At 40.2% G+C, this 25,577-nt stretch overlaps 1 pseudogene across 1 annotated transcript; it reads left to right on the top strand.

The window, feature by feature from the left end:
- The first annotated feature begins 741 nt into the window (after nucleotides 1-741).
- On the top strand, nucleotides 742-25,577 carry LOC311116451 (D(1C) dopamine receptor-like; annotated as a pseudogene). The gene is made up of 2 exons: nucleotides 742-1,137; nucleotides 24,852-25,577. The product of its transcript is annotated as a D(1C) dopamine receptor-like (transcript).

Raw genomic sequence — 25,577 nt, 5'->3', positions numbered from 1 at the left:
GCCAACTTTGCTCCGTTTTCAACCAAAGCAAGTTTGGTGGTAAAATATAGAACTTCATACTACTCAACACTGCCCCCGCCGTTGTGCAAGGAATTGTGCGGTCCGGAACAAAACTTAGCCTTGGGGTCATGTAGAGTGCCAAAGAAGTTGTAAACAGATATAATCTGGGCACCATATTAATCAATATGTTTTGAGAGGAACCACATGGCCATGCACAAACAGGCGTGTAGTAGGCCTACTGAAAATATTGATTACATACATAAAAATACTTATTTCTTTCAAAATCCTTAAATATGTCTAGCATGGGCTAAACTACTGTAGTCACAAGCATACTAATTTCAAAATATAATTTATGGTAGTTTGGGGGAGTTTATTATTTCAACATGCATATAGGCATAGGCTAATTACCATATTCTTAATTCATCCCCATCACTGAAGCTCTTTTTGGAAGATTCTAATCTAGCCTATAAACTGGATGAGCAGACCACTGGTGCTGACATTGGGCTAGACCTCTCACTAAGATGTCTATCTATAGATAGACCATAGACATAATTGTCTCACCTGCTATGAGTCATAGCCTATCAAAAGAGAGAATCATCCGACAGTTTGCACCGTTTTTTTGTAGCCTACTGAGTACTGAGACCAGTTGAATTGCTACGAGGTTGGAAGCAGTCATAGAAAGCTACATGAGAATAAAGACAGTGAATAAATACGTATTTTCATAAAGACAGTAAAGTGCAAATGGAAAACTATACTGGAAATGAAACGCAAGTTCTGTCTGAATCTTACGCCACAGAAGCCGAGACCGGCGGGAATGGTGTGCTGATGCTAATTGGATGCATTTTGTTTCTCCTCATTGTTTCGACTCTGCTGGGGAACACGCTAGTGTGCGCCGCGGTCGTTAAATTCAGGCACCTCCGGTCCAAGGTAACCAACTTTTTCGTGATTTCTCTGGCGGTGTCTGACCTCTTCGTTGCCATCCTCGTGATGCCATGGGAGGCAATATCTGAGGTGACTGGCACCTGGCTGTTTGGTAGATTTTGTGGCATGTGGATAGCTTTTGACATAATGTGCTCGACTGCATCCATTCTTAATCTTTGAATCATAAGTGTGGACAGATACTGGGCTATAGCAATTCCTTTTAGATATTGTAGTGTCGAGAACTATGCTGAGATGCTGTGATGACAAGGAATCCGCTGACACTGTCCTCGATTATAATTATTTATTACATTGAAGATTTCAGCGCCAATTTACAGACTTCTGCAGACATCTGGAGAACAACCGGCCCAATCTCTTAATATGTTGTTCTTCCCGTCCTTTGTCCCAACCAAGTATATATATCCTATGTAACCTGATATGGGTGTTTTCCCCTACAGACCAATCCCAGGACGCCACATAACAGACTTCCTCTGTTTTAGGGTGCCCCTATAGAAATGCTCTCTAGATGCTTCCACAAGCTGAGTCAACTTCCTCTAAGACACCATTTGCAACCGTCAGCAAAGTCATAAATTGTTTAGACACTACATATTTCCCCCCTTCGAGACTAATTAAGTCTCGAAAACAAAAAGAATAGGATTATGACAAATAACAATTTTTTTAGCAATAAACCAAAAACACATTTTTCTATGGAGTGTAAATACATTTCTATGAAATATGAACAAATCTTTATGGAGTGTGAGAGCGAAAAACCTGTCTGGCAGCTTTCTTTCCAAATATCCATCAATCAATCAAGACAGTAAAATTCTCTCACGGCCCCTCTGCCCCAGGCAACCACTTAAGTACTCCAGATCAATTCATAAATCTTTATCAATGCATTCTAAACTATGATACAATTGAATACACCTGAAAGCCTCAGAAAACAAAATACAATCAAATGTGTCCACATTCAGGCTAGTCGACCCATCGGACCCTCCTGTGGATTCTCTCTGTCCCTGCCTAGACCCAATATCTCTAAGCATCCATGAAATAAACAAAAACATCTGAGATCCCCACATGTACCCAAAAACAGCAAATATCATTCTTCAAAAATTAATACAGTAAGAATATGACACAAATTCTGTATTACACATGCAAATATGTCTATACAGTGGGGGAAAAAAGTATTTAGTCAGCCACCAATTGTGCAAGTTCTCCCACTTAAAAAGATGAGAGAGGCCTGTAATTTTCATCATAGGTACACGTCAACTATGACAGACAAATTGAGAGAAAAAAAATCCAGAAAATCACATTGTAGGATTTTTAATGATTTTATTTGCAAATTATGGTGGAAAATAAGTATTTGGTCACCTACAAACAAGCAAGATTTCTGGCTCTCACAGACCTGTAACTTCTTCTTTAAGAGGCTCCTCTGTTCTCCACTCGTTACCTGTATTAATGGCACCTGTTTGAACTTGTTATCAGTATAAAAGACACCTGTCCACAACCTCAAACAGTCACACTCCAAACTCCACTATGGCCAAGACCAAAGAAATGTCAAATGACACCAGAAACAAAATTGTAGACCTGTGTAGTATCTTAACAGTCTAGAAACGCTGACCGTTGCAAAAAGTAGGAAACTTGGCCCTAAGATTTTGCTGATGTGGCAAAATGGTGTAATAGATGATCTTTACTCTACTTTGCTGAAAACATCTGGAAAGCATTACTAATGTTCATGGAAAGATGATATGGGGAGAGACGTGAAAAAGACTAGGGATTGGTGTGTTGGAATCACGTCATGCTCTGTCATGTATGATATAAATGCCATGTCTTGGACAATAGGGGGAAGAAATAGCTAATCAGATTGGGTCGGGCTGTTCTCTAGATATCGGCAGGTATCTGTAAATTGGACACTGTAAACTCTTTGTTATAATAAACCTTTATAATCAAAGTACAGTGTCGGCGGATCTTCTTTTCACTACGGCATTACCAGCAAAAGCTTGGTCTTGTTTACCACATTTAATGGCGACGAGGTAGTTTTAATTTTTATTATTTTTGGGGCGTGTTACGTCTTTTCTTTGCATTCCATTCCTGGGCTACAAAACGACTACCTCTCAAGAAGCCGGCAACTAAGGTGAGTTTTTATCACTAAATCATTGGGCGTTGGTCGTTTTGTGAGTCCAGAGTGTGTGCGTTCAAGATGTACCGTTAAATTACTTATGCGTGCATTTTGCTGGTTCTTTTTGCTGTGTGATAGGAATTCCGTTCTAAATTTTCTAAATTAGTTTGAGTGTCTGTAGGACACACCGACAGGACACCGATGTTTTGGCTTGAATAAAAGTGCAAGGAGTGTCCAAGGAAAGGCTTAGAGGATAACGCTTGAAATGAGTTAACAGTATACTTTTAGGGCGCCGTTAATTTAAGCAAGCCCTTGAAACACAAGGCGATCAATATGATGGGCCATAAATCTTGATAGTTATTAGATTAACTCTCAAAGTCAGTTCTGGGAACTGCATGTTGTTAGGACATTTATTCAATTGTATGTTTACCTCTCGGAATATGGTTGACGAATTGTATGTCCGACGTGACCTCTCATTGAATGTCTACAACTGAAGGTAGCAGAAATTTAGAAAAAGGAATATAAAAGAAAATAGGAACGGCGATAGGCATGCCTTGAGTATACGGATCCGGTGTGTGTGTGTCTGAGAGGAGGAAAAGCACATTTCTCTGTCAACGTGTGTGTGTGTGAAACAGAGTGAGTGTGGCTGCGTGCTTGATGAGTTCCAGATGTGTGTCGACTAACACTAAGGACCAGGTTTTTATTTTTATTTTAGTCTCTTGTAAATAAATGTGTTAGGTTTTTTTTGTTTTCAAAAGTTAAGCCCCTAGAGTAAAAGGTTAAAGCCCCTACAACACAGTTAAGGTTAAACATCTTATGAGTCTCTGTTTGTGAGAACGTTTATAATTCTTAAACTATATAAACTATGAGCCCCCTGGAAGGACAATAAGTTTAAAATCTTATGAGTCTCTATAAAAAAAATAAAAAAAAGAGAACGTTTACTAACTAATCATGAGCCTACAGGGAGGACTTTTTAAGAGTGTATAGAGATGTTTTGTATTTGATAACATCATTACTATAAATCTGCAGATAAGTGATAACAAACTTCGAAGTTGGATATGTCTTGTATGTTCTATGTGTTCAGTTTGTGAGCTCTGTTAATGTCTTAAGTCTTATTGTATGTCTTGTATGTTCTATGTGTTCAGTTTGTGAGCTCTGTTAATGTCTTAAGTCTTATTGTCTATAGGAGGGGAGCACGGAGCAACAGCGGGTCTGTTTATAGCTCCTTCCACTCTGAAATCACATTGGTGACTGAACTGCGCACGCGTAGGATTTATGAGTTTAGCCACTCCCCTGCACTGAACTGATTGGGAGAGTCCGTTTTCAGTGCAGAAAAAAAAAAAAAAAAAAGAAAACGGGAGGGGGAATTTTGCACACAAGTGAAATGTTCTCTTGAATTAACTATTGCTTGACTGTAAACCTGTTTGGTTGATAATCGGTTGAGTTGGTGAATGAGAGATATATTAACGGATTAAAAATAATAATAATAAAATAAATGAATAAAATAAAATGTTATTGAGCTATTTATAATATTCCTGAGTTAAGCTGTTTGCTTATTTCTTAGCGTGAATGTGGAAAAAGTATAAGCGTGAATGTGGAAAAAGTATAAACTAAACTCTTCTTTGTTCTTTTGCCTTTCTGTCATATGAGAGACGAGAAGGAGGAGACAGAGAGAGAGAGAGAGGAGGTGCTAACATCAGCTGGCATCGATGACAACCACCCAGCCAAATTAAGGCCAGTACTGTACTTATCCACAAAACCTACTTTCCCTTACAGGATTTAATTGATACATTGTGTCTACATAGAATTTTTCATGTTGTGACCATTTCGCAGGAACTTGGCAACAGACTGATGAATTTATGTAATTGATAATTGCACATTACAGTTTCCGTCAATGACTTGTTTTGATTAGAGTTGTCTTGGAAATCCAGCATTAACATTATTCTGTAAAATTAAAGTAATTAGGTACTTATTAAGCAATTGGGTAGTGTTGCTGGTACAGGTATTTTATTTTTGAATTGCTCTGGAGTTGACTACTTTCCTTTACTCTTCCTCATCGGATGTGGTAAGACTGCCACCAATCAATAATTTGGTAAAATAAAATTCACAAACAAATTCATATATGGACTGAATTGATTGATTGAATTAGTTGATGAGTTAATTAATTGATATATTGATTTAATTAGTTGATTGATTGATTGATTGGATTAATTGATTAATTGATTTGATTAGTAGTTCATTGATTGATTTGATTAGTAATTGGCTGATTGACTTGATTGATTGATTGATTTGATTAGTGATTGATTGATTGACTTAATTGATTAGTTGATTGATTGGATTAATTGATTGATTGATTGATTGATTAAATTAGTTGATTGATTTTTTTATTTGATTAGTTGATTGGTTTGATTAGTTGATTGATTGATTGTTTAGTTGATTGATTGGATTAATTGATTGATTGATTTGATTAATGATTGATTGATTGATTTATTGATTTGATTAGTTGATTGATTTGATTAGTGATTGATTGATTGACTTGATTGGATTAGTTAATTGGTTGATTGATTTGATTGATTAGTTGATTGATTGGATTAGTTGATTGGTTGATTGATTTGATTGATTAATTGATTGATTTGATTAGTTGATTGATTGATTTGATTGGTTGATTGATTGGATTAATTGATTGATTGATTTGATTGATTAGTTGATTGATTGGATTGGTTGATTGATTGATTTGATTAATAGTTGATTGATTGATTGATTGATTTGATTAGTTGATTGATTTATTGATTTAATTTGTTGATTGATTGATTGATTGGTTCATTCGTTGATTGATTGATTGATTTGATTGATTGATTGATTGATTTGGTTAATTGATTGATTAATTAACCTGGATGTTCTTAAGCTGTTTGAAAATGAAGGACAAAAACTGATAAAAGATACAAAAGACAGGAGAGACAGAGGTACAGAGAAAATGGCAAAAGAGGTGAAGGTGACAGAAAAACTGATTGCAGAAGTCAATACACCTTTCTCATATATGGATTCAACAAAAACACCCCCACCTTATGAGAAAGAAGCCAAGCTTAAGGACGTTTATCCTCAGCTTCCAGTGATCATTCAGGAGGGTGACTATTGCATCAGAGATGAAGATGAACGAATAATAGAGAGAGGACAAGCAGAAACGACCATAAAGATGAATCCAAACTCCAAAAGCAGGAACAAAACGAGATGTCTGGAAACTAAGGGTAGAGTGAGGTCAAGGAGGATGGAACTTGATGATGATGATGATGATGATGATGATGATGATCAGAGTGACTCAGAAGAGATCATGGGTGGATATGACCCTGTCATCAGACAGAGGTTGGCCAGAGCGGAAAGAAGGGGTGATGGAAGTTGGAAGAAGAAGAATACAAGCGATTCAAGCCCTGATGAAAATGAAGATGGAGACAGCGATGAAGATTTGGAGACTAAAGGTGCTTCATATTCAAGAGGATTTTATCCTCCAATGACTAACACAGAAGAAGTAGAAAGAGATATAGACCGATGCGTATCATACCTGTATAAGGCCAATAATTTAGAAGAAGTAAAAGAACTAGAAGAACGACTCAAGAAGCTGAAGACGAAGGAAAAGAAGCTGCTGAGAAAAGAATCCCAAGAATCTGAGAAGAGATATACATTGAGGCCAAGGAAAGATGGCACTAGTAAGAAAATTATGCCGGTGATCATTCGAGGACAAAACCTAGAATATAAGCCTTTGCAGAATACCGATATGTCAGATATACTTGAGAAGCTGCCTACTCTTCAAGATGGAGCATATCCTTGGATTTCAAAGTTGGAAGAAATTACGGTGGGAACACAGTCTGCCATAGGAGACATTAAGAGACTTTTGGCTAATCTCCTTGGGATTCCAGGCATGGAAGAAATTTTTCAGAGAGCTGGACTTCATAGATATGTGGGAACTGCTGTGAATGATCCTGAATTGTTGGCTGCAAGCAGGAATCGGCTGTGGAGAGCACTGAAAGACACGTTTCCAACAAATGTGCATCCTGACAACATTCTGATTGACCCACTAGGACAACAAGAAAATCCGAGAGCCTACGTGTCAAGAGTTCATCAAGTGTGGAGAAATATTACCGGAAATGATCCAGATGTGAGTCAAATTGAGCAGTCAATCTTGAGAGCTAAACTACAGATGGGACTGCCCTTACCGGTAAGGAGCAAACTGGCAGAAGTGGTTGGACTTGGGAGCATGACAAAAGGTGTCTATACAGATCATATAGCCCATCAAGTGGATCTGTACCGGAAAAAGGAACACAACCAGAAAGAACAGGACCAAGAAACTCTCAGAAAACTCAATCAAATACAATTGGTGGAGAATAAGAAGGAGAAAAAACAAGCTCTGGTGATGCAGAATCAGGGTAAACCAAATCAACAATCACTGCCACAGCTTCAACCAAACCAGTTCCAACCACAATTGTATCAGACACCAATAGCGGTACCAGTTGTTTCATATCCACAGCCAGTTTCTGGACAGAGACAGAATTGGAGAGGAAGAGGACGAGAAGGTTCAGGAAGAGGAAGAGGAGGAAGATTCAAGCCACACTTCCAGCAATCTTCAGAAGTGTGTTATAATTGTGGACAGGTTGGTCATTTTGCCCGTGAGTGTAATGGGCCAGAAGGAAACACCAGAGGGAATTTCAGAGGAAGATACAGGAGCCAGTCAAGATCATCTGGAGGACCGGTGAACCCTTATAGGGGCCCGGAGCAAGGATTCTAGAGGTGCCCAGAAGATCCGAAAGGGGGGTGTCAGCTGGTAGCATCAGGACCGGAAAAAGATCCAACAATTGAGGTGAAAGTAAACAAACGACCATTGGAAGTGATGGCGGATAGCGGAGCTGCTTTTACCTGTGTTCGGCCTGAAGATGCTACACATCTCCCTATGTCCAATCAACTAATTAGGACAATCGGATTTGAGGGAGTGAAACAGCTGATTCCTCTTACGGAACCAATTGAGCTCTGCTATGAAAATCAGAAAATTACAATACCCATACTAGTATCAGAACATACACCTATTGCATTGTTGGGAAGAGATGCATTGTGTAAATTGAACTGTACAATAAAATGTACACCAGACGGCTGTCTGGTAGAGATGCCAAAGGAAAAAGTTTACCAATTGTCGATGACGACTGAGATGGATTCTTCTTCAGTATTCTGGATTGGAAATCTCAGTGAAGATTTTTTGAAGCAGGCTAAGATATGGGAGAAATTCATTGTGACAAACATGCCAGATGCGAGGCTTCCGGAATATCCATCTCATTGTACGCTCAAGTATTTCAAGAATGCTGCCCAATCGGACTCAGAGGAATGGCTGAGTCGTCAACCAAAGAAAGTTCAACTTACCTCATGTTGCATAATTTTAGGACCACAAGGAGCAGCTATGAAGATAAACACAGACGATTATCTGGATAAAGAATTTGAGATTGAGAAGAGTGTGCCACATGTGACCTTGTTGGTTTCTGAAGGCTATGAGCAGAAGCAAATAGGAGAAATGATGACAGAAGCAGAGAAAGCTGTTTTCATACCGATGAAAGAGAATTTGGCGATCTGGAGGACTGAAGATCATCGATTTCTCAAAATCATGATTTCGGCTCAAGGACAAGGAGAGCCACAAGCTGTACGGATAACACACGAATCTATTTGCAGTGTGAAGATGGATTCAGACCCTATGAAAGAGGAGATGTTGCAACAAGTTCCAGAATTTCTGTGGTCTCAACACAGTACCGATATTGGACTTGTGAAATCAGCCCAACCGGTGAAAGTTGAACTTCGACCAGGAGCCAGACCTCCTTGGAAGAATCAGTATCCATTGAAAGATGAAGCAATCCAAGGGATCGAACCACAAATTGAAGGACTTTCGAAAGCAACTGTTTTAAGGACAACAAAAAATCCTCAGAGTAACACACCTTTGTTACCTGTGAAAAAACCAGATGGAACTTATCGTGTGGTTCATGACTTGAGAGCAGTGAATGAGGTAGTAACTGACTTTCCAGCGGAAGTGCCAGACCCGCATACTTTGTTAGCCCAAATTCCTCCTGATGCGACACATTTTACGGTGTTAGACTTATGTGGTGCATTTTTTAGTGTTCCACTTAGTGTAGAGAGTCAGGGTTTATTTGGGTTCACATATAAGGGACAGTTCTATGAGTACAATCGTTTACCACAAGGTTTTCGGCACAGCCCGCACATCTTCAATAAAGTATTGAAGGAAGATTTGGTAGGGATAGATCAGATATTGCAAAGCACTGTCATTCAGTATGTAGATGATATAATTATCTGCTCACAGGATAAGGAAACATGTCATAGAGACTCAATTAAATTGCTACAGGTATTGGCAGAAAAGGGACATAAGGTTTCACAGAAAAAGTTGCAATATTGCCAGGAGAAGGTTGTCTATTTGGGTCAGACAATAACGCACGGAAATCGAAGCATTTCGGATAGTCAATTGGAAGCTATTCGTAAGGCTCCGAAGCCTAGAACTGTCAGAGAGATGATGACATTTCTTGGTATTGCTGGATATTCTTCAGCTTGGGTTGAGAGCTATGCTAGTTTGACAGGACCTTTGAGAGCTATGGTAAAGGATACTGGAAATGGTCAACTCCATAGCAATCTTTCCTGGACACAGGAAGGCCTTGTGGCATTTGAAACGATCAAACAGAGGTTGCAGGAGGCACCTGCACTCACATTACCAGACTACTCTAAGAATTTTTTGCTATATGTGTCTACTTCTACTGGAGGTAAATATGCATGTGCAGTTCTTTGTCAGCCGACAGGCACAGGGACGAATCCTCAGCCTATTTCCTACTACTCTACTGCCTATTCAGAAGTAGAACTAGGACTACCACTGTGCTACAGAGCAATGGTGGGAGTATATTCAATGTATAACAAAGCATCATCCGTTACAATGGGTTACCCAGTAACAATTCTTACCCATCATAGTCTCAGAAATCTTCTGAACTTTGGGAAATATACATTGACTATGCCTAGGCTCAGAGACTATCACAGGCTCTTAGAGCAGGAAGATGTCACCCTAGTAAGGTGTGATACGGTGAATCCAGCCGAGAATTTGCCAACTTCAGAGGATGGTGAGCCACATGATTGTGTCCAGGAAGCAGAGAAATACTCAAGGCTTCGATCAGATTTGCAAGCCTTTCCATTACGTGAAGCAGACCTGGAGTATTGGACTGATGGGTCTTGTTATCGTGTGGGAGACAAATTGTGCGCTGGCTATGCAGTAGTCAAAGCCCAAGGAACTGGATTTGTCGTCGAGAAGGCTGAAGTAATACCACAGCCTGCGTCTGCACAACTTGCTGAACTTGTGGGGCTAACAGAAGCATGTTTGTTAGCAGAAGGAAAGCGAGTGACGATATACACTGATTCAGCATATGCACATAGTGTATGTCATCTGTTCGGAGCAGTGTGGAAAGGTCGAGGGTTTAAGAAAACGGATGGTTCTCCGATACAACATCATGCGCAAATAATGAAACTGTTACACGCTATGATGAAGCCTACAGAGATAGCGATAGCTAAGTGTGCAGCTCATAGGACAGATGTGTCGAAAGTTACACAAGCGAACAAAGCTGCTGATGAAGCTGCAAAAGCCATCACAGGAGCGGACAAATTGGGCAAAGTTTTTCTGGTCACTCATGCAGTGGACTTGGAAGACAAAATTACGCTTAAGGATGTGATTTTGATGCAGGAAGCTGCTTCTACGATCGACAAACAGTTATGGCTTGACCGAGGTGCCGTCAAAGATGCTACTGGTCTGTGGAGAAACCATGAGGGGTTGATAGTAGCGCCTCCAGACCTATTAGGTCTGATGATTCAGGAAGCACATGGGTTAGCTCATGTTGCAAGGGGGGAGGTTAAAAGAAAGATCACAAAGGAGTATGGTTGTTGGGCACCATATTTGCTTGAACAAGTTGACTATGTCATAGGCAGGTGCACAATTTGTCTGAAAAACAATGTTCGCCGGGGTGTGACTGTTCTTCCTGGCCACATTCCTACACCGAGAGGTCCTATGCGTGAGTTGGTTATCGACTTTGTTGATATGATAAAACCAGTTGATGGGAAAAGGTACATGTTGGTGGTTGTTGACAGATTTTCACGATGGCCGGAGGCCTGTCCAACCAAGCGAAAAGATGCTCAGTCGGTTGCTAAGTTCTTGTGCAAAGAAGTCATAAGCAGGTGGGGATTTCCCGACCGAATATCCTCAGACAATGGGAAAGAATTTGTGGATAAATCAGTGAAATTGACGTTGCAAAAATTGGGAATTAAGCAACGTCTAGGAGCAGTTTATCACCCACAAAGTCAAGGGATTTGTGAAAGAATGAACGGTGTCTTGAAAAATCGCATTATCAGAATTTGCCAGCATACGGGTCTAAACTGGATAGCGGCGCTTCCTTTAGCATTAATGGTGTGTCGCTCAAGTGAGTTGCGTGATCTACGTATGACACCCCATGAACTGGTCACAGGAAGAAGGATGCCTACGCCTTGTTTGCGAACAAGCGGAAAGGGTCCAAGCTTGGCTCTCCTGGAAGATGAAATGAGAGCATACGTTACATATATGGCCAATTTTCATAAAAAGCTGTCCACGTATGTTTCTGACAGGCAAAGAAAAGAAGAGGTGCAGGAGAAGCTTGATGAGCAAAAAAGGAGTACAGTGCAACCGGGGGACAAGGTGTTCGTGAAGGTATTTAGAAGGAAGTGGTATAACGAACGTCGTGAGGGACCATTTGAAGTTGTTCGTAGTACTGGAACAGCTGTGCAGGTTAAAGGATCTCCAACGTGGTATCATTTGTCACATTGCGTTAAAGCGCCTGGAGAAGTGGTGCCACGCATAGAGAGACAGGATGTTGAAGGCTCAAGAGAGCAGGATGACGATAGGGAAGAACAGGTGGAAGGAGAGATGCCTGACAATATCCAGAGTCAACACCCAGAAGGAGAGATTGTTCATGTTGTGGACAACATTGATGATAATGTGTACACTTCTGATGATACCAGAGATGACTCTGCAATGGATGGGAAGGAAAAGAGATTTGGGGACATTGACTTTCAATACGTCCCAGACACAACAGGGAATATTTCAGTGGACTGTGAAACCACGGAGATCACCAAGGGCAACTCTGTTACAGGAGAAGCTGATGATTCAGTTAGACAAAGTAGGCCCAGACCAGTTAGGAGAAAAGTCAGACCAAAATGTTACGAAAACTAGGGTAGAAGTAACCCTAGGAAAGTCAGCTCAGCTTCCATGCCAGTGCACGAGAGAGAACAGTGGTGAAGGGAAATTTAGAGTTCAGTGGGAAGACAACCATGGCAGGAGTTTAGATCTGTTAGGAGCAGTTGCATTGAGAAAGTATGCGTTGCTGAATGATAAGAGAAGAATGAAGATTGAGGGTGATTGTACTCTCTATGTGTACAATTCCCAGCAGGAGGATCAAGGTGATTATAAATGTATTTTTTATAATCCACAGTTTGAAAGTGAGGGATTAGAGTCGGGACTAAGAGTTAATGTAGTGACACTAGTGGTGATAGAGGGAAGTATAAGTAAAGAGCTCCAAGGTATAGGGAAAATAGATGAATCCACAACTATTACATCAACACTCCAACCTAATGCAACAACAGTAAGAAGCAATTCAACTCTTTCAACATTGACAGCTGTTAAAGCTATAAATGTATCACATTTCATTACAATGGCGCCTCAGAAACTCGTTCCAACACCAATTTTAGACAAAAATATTGTCATTAGGGCTAGGATGGGTGGTACAGCTCATCTTCCTTGTAGATGTGAGAGACGGAGTGGGGGTGGTGATATTCCTCCCACGTGGAGAGATAATTATGGAGAAGAATTGTTGTTATCAGGACTAGAAGTAGAAGCTGTGCCACCTAGCCAAAGGAAGTATATTTTGTACAACGATATGAAATGGAAAAGGGTTATGAGTGATTGCTCACTCATTTTGCGTAATATTACATGGGAAGATCAGGGAGAATATACTTGTACTTATTTAGAGCCAGCATTCAAATTTGTTCCGGTTAAGAATTACTGGTTAGAAGGCTATGTAACCCGTAAGGTGACGCTTATGATAGAAACTTTAAAGTCTGTTGAAGTTTCCACAGTTACCAAAGGAGTTCAGGAGCAGCATACTACAGTAGCTACTCCAACAATAAATAATACACAGAGGACATCTGTAACTTTGCCACTGGACCTAATCAAAAGTGTTAATACATCAACTAAAGCCACTATTTTAACAATAACTTTGGAAGAAATGAATGTTACAACAGCGATAACAAGCCCCGGAAATGTGACACAGACACCAACAACAACTTTCCTGAAACTAAAGGATGTAGTAAACGTGACTCAGATGTCTGCGATACAGATGGAGAGTGCTGTAAATGGTAGTAAGGATAGTGTTGAAATAGGAGAACAGATGGTAGCAGCGAATCATGTACATTCATCTGAAATAGTGGAGAATACTATCCCGGGGGTACAGGATGAGTTCTTGGAATTTGATGGAAGACAAGAACATATATCTGATCAATACCGCTCGTTAGGGAAGAGAGAAACTAAATGGAAGGCATATGGATTTGACTCTTCTGTTTTGCAAATTAAAGATGGATGGGCAGGTAGGAATCTATGGTTCCAGCAGTTAACTCATTCTGTAAGATCAGTGAGGAATCTTGAGGGTCCATGTCTGCTGAGAATTCCATCACCAGGCACGTGGGGTTCAATCTTAGAGACAGTGGCTCAACCTCTATCAACCGCGTGTCAATCTTATGCTTTATCATGGTTGTTGTATCAGCAACAATCAGTAACAGATATGATGATGTCATTGTCGAGACATTTGTTTAGGCCTAAGTTTAATTGCTCTTGGTTAAATGAATTACCCTATGTCAATTTGTTAGATCAGAATGAAAATCAGTTAACAGCGATTCCTGAAGCATTGGAGGTAAAACCAATAAGGGCTAGAAGCTGTTTTTGTTCAAATAAAACATATGATGGACCAGGTATGTTTATGGGAATATCAGATTGTGATGAGTATATGATGACTTTGGATAAGCATGAACGTAAGGTTAGTGGTGAGACATATAAAGTAACTTTTCATGTTCCATCTAGTAAGAATAGAAGGACTTTGATGGTAAAAGATCAGCTTTTGCCTGGAAATGTGACTATTGGGAATTTTCGAGATATTTGGTGGGTTTGTGGTGATAAAGCATATATATTCTTACCCTATGGATGGACAGGATGTTGTTACATGTCGACGTTGAAACTTCCATATGAGGTCTATACTATCCAAAAGGGAAAGGCATCGGACACTGCTAAATCTGATTCTAGGTCTGGAAATAGGGTGAAAAGGGAAATGGCACAATTTAATAGTTTGGAGTCCTACCATTGGAGGATAAGTCTAGGAGAGAAGTGGGGACTTGGACTTTTTCCATGGTATGGTGTAACATTTTTGGCAGATCACATTGATAATATTACCTATACTTTGCAGGGTTTTGCAAATGAAACAATACGAGGGTTTGATCTTCTGTCAAATACTCAGAGAAGTCACAGACTGACGTTGTTGAAACATGACATGGCTCTTGACTATATTTTAGCCAAACAAGGTGGCTTATGTGTGGCTATGAATCTGACGGGAGATGATTGTTATACTTTGATCCCCGATAGTTCCGATAATATCACTAGTGTTATAGATGCATTGAAGAGTATAAGGGATGCGTTTGGTCAGTCAGAAGGAGCTGGATGGTCAGCGAAGGCTTGGTTGCAAGATCAGTTGGGCCCAGTGGGAGCAGTGATAGTTCAGATTTTAGTAGCAGCTCTTATAGCGCTGTGTGTGATGTTTTGTTTTTGTACTCTGTTGTTGACTTTTGCGAAGGCTATGATATTGAGATGGGTTGGAGTTGTGATGCCTGGGGACAACACTCAGATGCCGTTGTTAGCTGTTACTGAACTGGATGGAGATAAACAAGTAGAGCTAGATGGAGTATTGATGGATAGATATCCATTTTAAATATCCGATCATTTTTCACGTCTTTACATATTATTGTGATATTTAGTGTTTTGATATGAATCAAAGGGGGGAAATGGAATGTCATTCATTTTATATCTAATTTTATATATCAATTTTAGTTGACATTGATATTTTAATTTGCATGTGTTGTTTTGCAAAAGATACTGTTTGGTATTTTCTTTTCTTCCAGAAGCATATGGGGGAATATGTAGAGGGACTCAAATACTCAAACATGGACAATATGAATGGACTGGAGGAAGTGGAACAAGGAAGGAGTGGAAATGTTCCGATTCCATCATCAACGTCGCATTGAAAGACGACACTGTGGAGGAGATGAAGTGTAGTGGACTATATTCCAGTGTTATATTCTTTCTGTATTAATTTTTGAAGAATTATGTTTTCTGTTGTTGGGTACATGTGGGGACCTCAGATGTTTTTGTTTATTTCGTTGAAGTTTAGGGATATGGGGTCTAGGCAAGGACAGAGAGAATCCACAGGAGGGTCCGATGGGTCGACCAGCCTGAATGTGGACATTTTGATTGTATTTTGTTTGCTGGGGTTTTCATATGTATTCAATTGCATCATAGCTTAAAATGTATTCATGAAGATGTGTGAATTGATCTGGAGTACTTAGGTGGTCGCCTAGGGCAGAGGGGCCGTGAGAGAATTTTCCTGTCTTGACTGACTGATGGATATTTGGAATGAAAGCTGCCAGACAGGTTTTTCGCTCTTACACTCCATGACAATTCATTTACACTCCATGACAATTCATTTACACTCCATGACAATTTATTTACACTCCATAATAATGTATTTACACTACATACAAAAATGTGTCTATATAAACATGTGTTTAATCTCCATAAATTTTGGTTTATTGTTAAAGTTACTCAAGAACAAAAATTGTTATTTGTCATAATCCTATTCTTTTTGTTTTCGAGACTTAATTAGTCTCGAAGGGGGGAATATGTAGTATCTTAACAGTCTAGAAACGCTGACCGTTGCAAAAAGTAGGAAACTTGGCCCTAAGATTTTGCTGATGTGGCAAAATGGTGTAATAGATGATCTTTACTCTACTTTGCTGAAAACATCTGGAAAGCATTACTAATGTTCATGGAAAGATGATATGGGGAGAGACGTGAAAAAGACTAGGGATTGGTGTGTTGGAATCACGTCATGCTCTGTCATGTATGATATAAATGCCATGTCTTGGACAATAGGGGGAAGAAATAGCTAATCAGATTGGGTCGGGCTGTTCTCTAGATATCGGCAGGTATCTGTAAATTGGACACTGTAAACTCTTTGTTATAATAAACCTTTATAATCAAAGTACAGTGTCGGCGGATCTTCTTTTCACTACGGCATTACCAGCAAAAGCTCGGTCTTGTTTACCACACCTGCACCAGGCTGGGAAGACTGAATCTGCAATAGGTAAGCAGCTTGGTTTGAAGAAATCAACTGTGGGAGCAATTATTAGGAAATGGAAGACATACAAGACCACTGATAATCTCCCTCGATCTGGGGCTCCACGCAAGATCTCACCCCGTGGGGTCAAAATGATCACAAGAACGGTGAGCAAAAATCCCAGAACCACACGGGGGGACCTAGTGAATGACCTGCAGAGAGCTGGGACCAAAGTAACAAAGCCTACCATCAGTAACACACTACGCCGCCAGGGACTCAAATCCCGCAGTGCCAGACGTGTCCCCCTGCTTAAGCCAGTACATGTCCAGGCCTGTCTGAAGTTTGCTAGAGTGCATTTGGATGATCCAGAAGAGGAATTGGAGAATGTCATATGGTCAGATGAAACCAAAATATAACTTTTTGGTAAAAACTCAACTCGTCGTATTAGGAGGACAAAGAATGCTGAGTTGCATCCAAAGAACACCATACCTACTGTGAAGCATGGGGGTGGAAACATCATGCTTTGGGGCTGTTTTTCTGCAAAGGGACCAGGACGACTGATCCGTGTAAAGGAAAGAATGAATGGGGCCATGTATCGTGAGATTTTGAGTGAAAACCTCCTTCCATCAGCAAGGGCATTGAATATGAAACATGGCTGGGTCTTTCAGCATGACAATGATCCCAAACACACCGCCCGGGCAACAAAGGAGTGGCTCCGTAAGAAGCATTTCAAGGTCCTGGAGTGGCCTAGCCAGTCTCCAGATCTCAACCCCATAGAAAATCTTTTGAGGGAGTTGAAAGTCCGTGTTGCCCAGCGACAGCCCCAAAACATCACTGCTGTAGAGGAGATCTGCATGGAGGAATGGGCCAAAATACCAGCAACAGTGTGTGAAAACCTTGTGAAGACTTACAGAAAACGTTTCACCTGTGTCATTGCCAACAAAGGGTATATAACAAAGTATTGAGAAACTTTTGTTATTGACCAAATACTTATTTTCCACCATAATTTGCAAATAAATTCATAAAAAATCCTACAATGTGATTTTCTGGTTTTTTCCCCCTCATTTTGTCTGTCATAGTTGACGTGTACCTATGATGAAAATTACAGGCCTCTCTCATCTTTTTAAGTGGGAGAACTTGCACAATTGGTGGCTGACTAAATACTTTTTCCCCACTGTATATCATTGCAGACACTGGAATGTAGTCCACTACACTTCATCTCCTCGGCAGTGTCGACTTTCAATGAAACGTCGATGATGGAATCTGAACATTTCCACACCTTCCTTGTTCCACTTCCTCCAGTCCATTCATATTGTCCATTCATATTGTCCATGTTTGAGTATTTGAATGCCCTCTACACATTCCCCCATATGCTTCTGGAAGAAAAGAAAAGACCAAACAGTATCTTTTTCAAAACAACACATTCAAATTAAAACATCAATATCAACAATAATATAAAAATGATATATAAAATGAATCACATTCCATTTCCCCCCTTTGATTCATCACAAAATACTAAAATCACAATAATATGTAAAAACATGTGAAAAATGATCGGATATTCAAAATTGACAGAAGGTTAAACCCTCTTATCGTTTCATTTGCAAAACCCTGCAAAGTATAGGTAACATTATCAATGTGATCTGCCAAAAATGTTACACCATACCATGGAAAAAGTCCAAGTCCCCACTTCTCTCCTAGACTTATCCTCCAATGGTAGGCTTCCAGACTATGACATTTCTTCATTACCATTTTCACCCTATTTCCAAACCTAGAATCAGATTTATCTGTTTCCGGTGCTTCCCCTCATTTAATGGTAAAAACCTCATATGGAAGCTTCAACGTCGACATGTAACAACATCCTGTCCATCCATAGGGTAAGAATATATATGCTTTATCACCACAAACCCCAGATGTTTCTAAAATTCCCAATAGTCACATTGCCATGCAAAAGCGGATCTTTCACCATCAAAGTCCTGCTCTTCTTACTAACTGGAACATAAAAAGTTACATTATATTTCTCATTACCAACCTTATGTTCATGCTTACCCCAAGTCATCATATAATCATCACAATCTGATATTCCCATAAACATCCCCTTTCCATCATATGTGTTATTTGAACAAAAACAGCTTTTAGCCCTCACGGGTTTCACCTCCAATGCTTCAGGATTCGCTGTTAACTGATTTTCCTTCCGATCTAACAAATTCACATAGGGTAATTCATTTAACCAAGAACACTTAAACCTAGACCTAAACAAATGCTTCGACAATGACATTATTATATCTGTTAATGATTGTTGCTGATACAACAGCCATGATAAAGCATAAGATTGACACGTACTTGATAGAGGTTGAGCCACCGTCTCTAAGATTGAACCCCATGTGTCTGGTGCTGGAATTCTCAACAGACATGGACCCTCAAGATTCCTCACTGATGTTTCCTCCTGGCCCATTACACTCACAGCAAAGTCACCAACCGGTCCACAATCATAACACACTTCTGAAGATTGCTGTAAGTATGGATTAAATCTTCCTCCTCTTCCTCTTTCTAAGCCTTCTCGTCCTCTTCCTCTCCAATTCTGTGTCTGTCCAGCGACTGGCTGTGGATGTGAAACAACTGGTACCGCTATTGTTGGCTGGTACAATTGAGGTTGGAACTGGTCCAGTTGAAGCTGTGGCAGTGATTGTTGATTTGGTGCACACTGATTCTTCACAACCAAAGCTTGTTTCTTCTCCTTCTTTTTCTCCACCAGTAGTATTTCATTGAGTTTTCTGAGAGTTTCTTGGTCCTGTTCTTTCTGGTTGTGTTCCTTTTTCCTGAACAGATCCACTTGATGGGCTATATGATCTGTATAGACACCTTTTGTCATGCTTCCAAGTCCAACCACCTCTGCTAGTTTTCTCCTTACTGGTGAGGGCAGTCCCATCTGCAGTTTAGCTCACAAAATTGACTGCTCAATTTGACTCACATCTGGATCATTTCCGGTAATATTTCTCCACGCTTGATGAACTCTTGACACATAGGCTCTCTGATTTTCTTGTTGTCCTAGTGGGTCAATCAGAATGTTGTCAGGATGCACATTTGTTGGAAACGCATCTTTCAGTGCTCTCCACAGCCGATTTCTATTTGCAGCCAACAATTCAGGGTCATTCACTGCAGTCCCCACATATCTATTAAGTCCAGCTCTCTGAAAAATGTCTTCCATATCTGGAATCCCAAGGAGATTAGCCAAAAGCCTCTTAATGTCTCCTATGGCAGACTGTGTTCCCACCGTAATTTCTTCCAATTTTGAAATCCAAGGATATGCTCCATCTTGAAGAGTAGGCAGCTTCTGGAATATATCTGACATATCGGTATTCTGCAAAGGCTTATACTCTAGGTTCTGTCCTCGAATTATCACTGGCATCATCTTCTTACTTGTACTCTCTTTCCTTGGCCTCAATGTATACTTCTTCTCCAATTTTTGGGATCCTTTTCTCAGCAGTTTTTTCTTCTGTATCTTCAGCTTCTTGAGTTGTTCTTCCAGTTCTCTTACTTCTTCTAAATTATTCTCCTTATCCAGGCATGATACGCATCGGTCTATATCTCTTTCTATTTATTTTTTTGCTAATCATTGTAGGATAAAATCCTCTTGAATATGAAGCACCTTTAATCTCCAAATCTTTATTGCTGTCTTCATCTTTACTTTCATCAGAGATCGAATCTCTAGTGTCCTTCTTCTTCCTTCAACTTCCATCACCCCTTCTTTCCTCTCTTGCCAACCTCCATCTGATCACAGGGTCATATCCACCCATGATCTCTTCTGAATCACTCTGATCATCATCATCATCATCATCTTCAAGTTCCATCCTCCTGAACCTCACTCCACCCTTAGTTTCCAGACATCTCGTTTTCTTCTTACTTTTGGAGTTTGGATTCATCTTTATGGTCGTTTCTGCTTGTCCTCTCTCTATTATTTCTTCATCTTCATCTCTGATGCAATAATCACCCTCCTGAATGATCATTGGAAGCTGAGGATAGACGTCCTTAAACTCTACTTCTTTCTCGTAAGGTGGGGGTCTTTTTGCTGAATCCATATGTGAGAAAGGTGTATTGACTTCTGCCATTAGTTTTTCTGTCACCTTCACCTCTTTTGCCATTTTCTCTATACCTCTGTTTCTTTTATCGTTGGTATCTTTCATCAGTTTTTGTCCTTCATTTTCAAACAGCTTAAGAACACCCAGCTCTCTTTGTCTCTTTTCTTTACGTTGTTCCCTTTTTTTTCTCCCTTCTTTTGCTCTGCCTTATAAATTGACACAAGCACTTTCATTATGTTGATGACGTCAGGGTTAAGAGTCCCTTCCACTGGCCATGGTTGTTCAATGTCAGGCCAACGTTTATTCCATTTTCCAGATAACCTTGCAATACCATTAACTAGAGGATTACTATTTTCTACTACATCAACAGGAGTAATTACTTTCATAGTTTTGATGTCCTTTTTCCCCATTGTAACAACTCTTTTATATTCCTTTATTGTGAATTATTTAATTATTTTAGACTATGTAGCTTATGTCAGTGCTGGATTTCCAACTCAACTCTAATCAAACCAACTCATGCACAAAAAACTCCAATATGCAATTCTCAATTATATCAATTGATCAGTCTGTTGCCAAGTCCCTGTCAAATTGTCACAACATGAAATATGCTAGGCACACAAAATATCCTCTATGGGAAGGTAAGTTTTGTAAACAGAACAGTACTGGCCTTAATTTGACTTGATCCGTTGCAGCACACCCTGTTGCGTGACGCACTCGTCAGCACCTCCTCTCTCTCTCTGTCTCCTCCATATCGTCTCTCATATCACAGAAGAACAAAGGAACAGACAAGAATTTAGTATTTTATGCACTCACTGGGTTATTTCAACCATGCAATGCCCTTTGTTCACATTCGTGCTAAGAAATAAGCAAACAGCTTAACTCAGGAATATTACAGTGGGGAAAAAAAGTATTTAGTCAGCCACCAATTGTGCAAGTTCTCCCACTTAAAAAGATGAGAGAGGCCTGTAATTTTCATCATAGGTACACGTCAACTATGACAGACAAAATGAGGAAAAGAAATCCAGAAAATCACATTGTAGGATTTTTTATGAATTTATTTGCAAATTATGGTGGAAAATAAGTATTTGGTCAATAACAAAAGTTTCTCAATACTTTGTTATATACCCTTTGTTGGCAATGACACAGGTCAAACGTTTTCTGTAAGTCTTCACAAGGTTTTCACACACTGTTGCTGGTATTTTGGCCCATTCCTCCATGCAGATCTCCTCTAGAGCAGTGATGTTTTGGGGCTGTCGCTGGGCAACACAGACTTTCAACTCCCTCCAAAGATTTTCTATGGGGTTGAGATCTGGAGACTGGCTAGGCCACTCCAGGACCTTGAAATGCTTCTTACGAAGCCACTCCTTCATTGCCCGGGCGGTGTGTTTGGGATCATTGTCATGCTGAAAGACCCAGCCACGTTTCATCTTCAATGCCCTTGCTGATGGAAGGAGGTTTTCACTCAAAATCTCACGATACATGGCCCCATTCATTTGTTCCTTTACACGGATCAGTCGTCCTGGTCCCTTTGCAGAAAAACAGCCCCAAAGCATGATGTTTCCACCCCCATACTTCACAGTAGGTATGGTGTTATTTGGATGCAACTCAGCATTCTTTGTCCTCCAAACACGACGAGTTGAGTTTTTACCAAAAAGTTATATTTTGGTTTCATCTGACCATATGACATTCTCCCAATCCTCTTCTGGATCATCCAAATGCACTCTAGCAAACTTCAGACAGGCATGGACATGTACTGGCTTAAGCAGGCGGACACGTCTTGCACTGCAGGATTTGAGTCCCTGGCGGCGTAGTGTGTTACTGATGGTAGGCTTTGTTGCTTTGGTCCCAGCTCTCTGCAGGTCATTCACTAGGTCCCCCCGTGTGGTTCTGGGATTTTTGCTCACCGTTCTTGTGATCATTTTGACCCTACGGGGTGAGATCTTGCGTGGAGCCCCAGATCGAGGGAGATTATCAGTGGTCTTGTATGTCTTCCATTTCCTAATAATTGCTCCCACAGTTGATTTCTTCAAACCAAGCTGCTTACCTATTGCAGATTCAGTCTTCCCAGCCTGGTGCAGGTCTACAATTTTGTTTCTGGTGTCCTTTGTCAGCTCTTTGGTCTTGGCCATAGTGGAGTTTGGAGTGTGACTGTTTGAGGTTGTGGACAGGTGTCTTTTATTCTGATAACAAGTTCAAACAGATGCCATTAATACAGGTAACGAGTGGAGGACAGAGGAGCCTCTTAAAGAAGAAGTTACAGGTCTGTGAGAGCCAGAAATCTTGCTTGTTTGTAGGTGACCAAATACTTATTTTCCACCATCATTTGCAAATAAATTCATTAAAAATCCTACAATGTGATTTTCTGGATTTTTTTTCTCAATTTGTCTTTCATAGTTGACATGTACCTATGATGAAAATTACAGGCCTCTCTCATATTTTTAAGTGGGAGAACTTGCAAAAATAGTGGCTGACTAAATACTTTTTTTCCCCACTGTATAAATAGCTCAATAACATTTTATTTTATTTATTTATTTAATTATTATTATATTATTATTTTTAATCCGTCAACATATCTCTCATTTATCAATTCAATAGATCTCAATCAAATAGTTTCATCATTAAGCAACAGCCGATTTAACAAACAGAATACTTTATTCGTGTGTAAGTCTCCCCCTCCCTCTCTGTCTGCATGTCACAGCAGCTCAGTGCAGGCAGGGGAGTGGCATATTTGCTCTACGTAACTCTAAACTCATAAAATCCCACGCATGCATAGTTCATTCACCAGTGCGATTTCAGAGTGAGAAGAGCTCCCAAGCAGCTCTCTCCAAGCTAAACAACAGAAAGTAGACAGACCAGCTGTCCCTCCGTTATTTCCCCCACACAGACAAACAGTAACACTTAACAGAACTCACAAACCAACACAAAACATAGAACACAAATCCTACTTCGAAGTTACTTATCTTTACTTATCCTAATCTGCAGATTTATAGTTATTTTCTTATCCATTACAAAACATCTCTATACACTCTTAGAAATCCTCCCTTTAGGCTCATAATCTTCTAACAGTTATTAAACATTCTCTTTTTATAGAGACTCATAAGATTTTAACTTTAACTAACATATTTCCTTACAAAAAACTAAAACCCCTGTTGTCATAGCCCTAGTCGACACATAGCAGAGACCTCCCTTTTTTTTTTTTTCACACACACACACACACAATTCAAGAGGCTTGTATCCGTTCCTACGGACCTCTAAAGCATGCTACCGCCGTTCCTTATTTCTCATTGTTCCTTCCTAAATTTATGCTACCTCTGAGTTTGCAGATATTCAAATGAGAGGTTACATCGAACATATACCTCGTCAACTATAAGTTGAGCGGTAACTTGCAACCGGATGTATCTACCACAAACCCCAGTCCCCAGAACTGACCCTAAAAACAACCTAGTGAATTTTCAGGATTTTCGGCCCATCCTAATGATCGCCTCGTTTGAGGGCTTACCATAGATCAACGACGTCCTAATTTGTATACATTTTCCTTAGTTCCTGGCCTTTCTCCTTCATTGTATTATTTTTGAATTTTATTCAAGCAAAATATCCCTGTGTCCAGTATTATCAATCCTTATAGACACTCCCCCCTGTTTGCGTTGCTTTCAACGCAAACACATTTAGAAATTTAGAACGGATTCTCATCACAGCAAATAACAGCAAAGCGCACACGCAAGTTCTTAATGGTGCATTCATTCAATGCACACACACGGACATACGAACTGACCAGTGCCCAAAGTGGTGAGAAAACTCACCCTTATCTGCCGGACTCTGGAGCGAGAGTCAGCTCGGCGCCCATGAATGGAAGTCTGAGAAAAGACGCAACACGGCCCAAATACCTCGTCGCCATTAATGTAGTGTCGAGAACTATGCTGAGATGCTGTGGTGACAAGGAATCCGCTGACACTGTCCTCGATTATAATTATTTATTACATTGAAGATTTCAGCGCCAATTTACAGACTTCTGCAGACATCTGGAGAACAACCGGCCCAATCTCTTAATATGTTGTTCTTCCCGTCCTTTGTCCCAACCAAGTATATATATCCTATATAACCTGATATGGGTGTTTTCCCCTACAGACCAATCCCAGGACGCCACATAACAGACTTCCTCTGTTTTAGGGTGCCCCTATAGAAATGCTCTCCAGATGCTTCCACAAGCTGAGTCAACTTCCTCTAAGACACCATTTGCAACCGTCAGCAAAGTCATGAATTGTTTAGACACTACAATATGAACGGAAAATTACCCACGGAGTTGCATTTATCATGATTGGAGTAGCGTGGACGCTGTCAATTCTCATATCCTTCATACCTGCCCAACTGAACTGGCACATTGCTGAGGAGGAGACATCAGCGGGGAATGTTAGCAACCACTCCGAGAACTGCAATACAAACTTGAACAAGACCTATGCTATTTCCTCATCACTGATCAGTTTCTACATCCCAGTGGTCATCATGGTTGCCACGTACATGAGGATTTTCCGTATTGCGCAAACACAGATACGGAGGATATCCTCCTTGGAGAGAGCTGTGGTGCAAGCGCAAAATAACCAACACCTAAACGTTTGCGCACACGAAAACGCATTGAAAACAGCTTTTAAAAAGGAATCCAAAGTGTTAAAGACCCTCTCCATTATAATGGGAGTTTTTGTGTTTTGCTGGCTGCCCTTTTTTGTCCTGAACTACATGGTACCTTTCTATGACCCTCCGTGTGTAAGCGACACCACGTTTACCATTTTCGTTTGGTTTGGTTGGGCCAACTCTTTGTTAAACCCTGTCATTTATGCATTTAACGTGGATTTCAGAAAAGCCTTTACAACTATTCTAGGTTGCAATAAAATTTGCTCAAGCAATACATTGGATGCTGTTAATTTCAGCAATGAATTGGTGTCCTATCACCACAACACAATGCTCCAAAAAGACGCACAAGTCTTGATGGCTACATAG

Source organism: Coregonus lavaretus, assembly GCF_964263955.1.
Source record: "Coregonus lavaretus genome assembly, chromosome: 1".
Taxonomy (NCBI): Eukaryota; Metazoa; Chordata; class Actinopteri; order Salmoniformes; family Salmonidae; genus Coregonus; species Coregonus lavaretus.
Note: the sequence above shows the minus strand (reverse complement) of the source record. Positions and strands in the feature narration are given on the sequence as shown.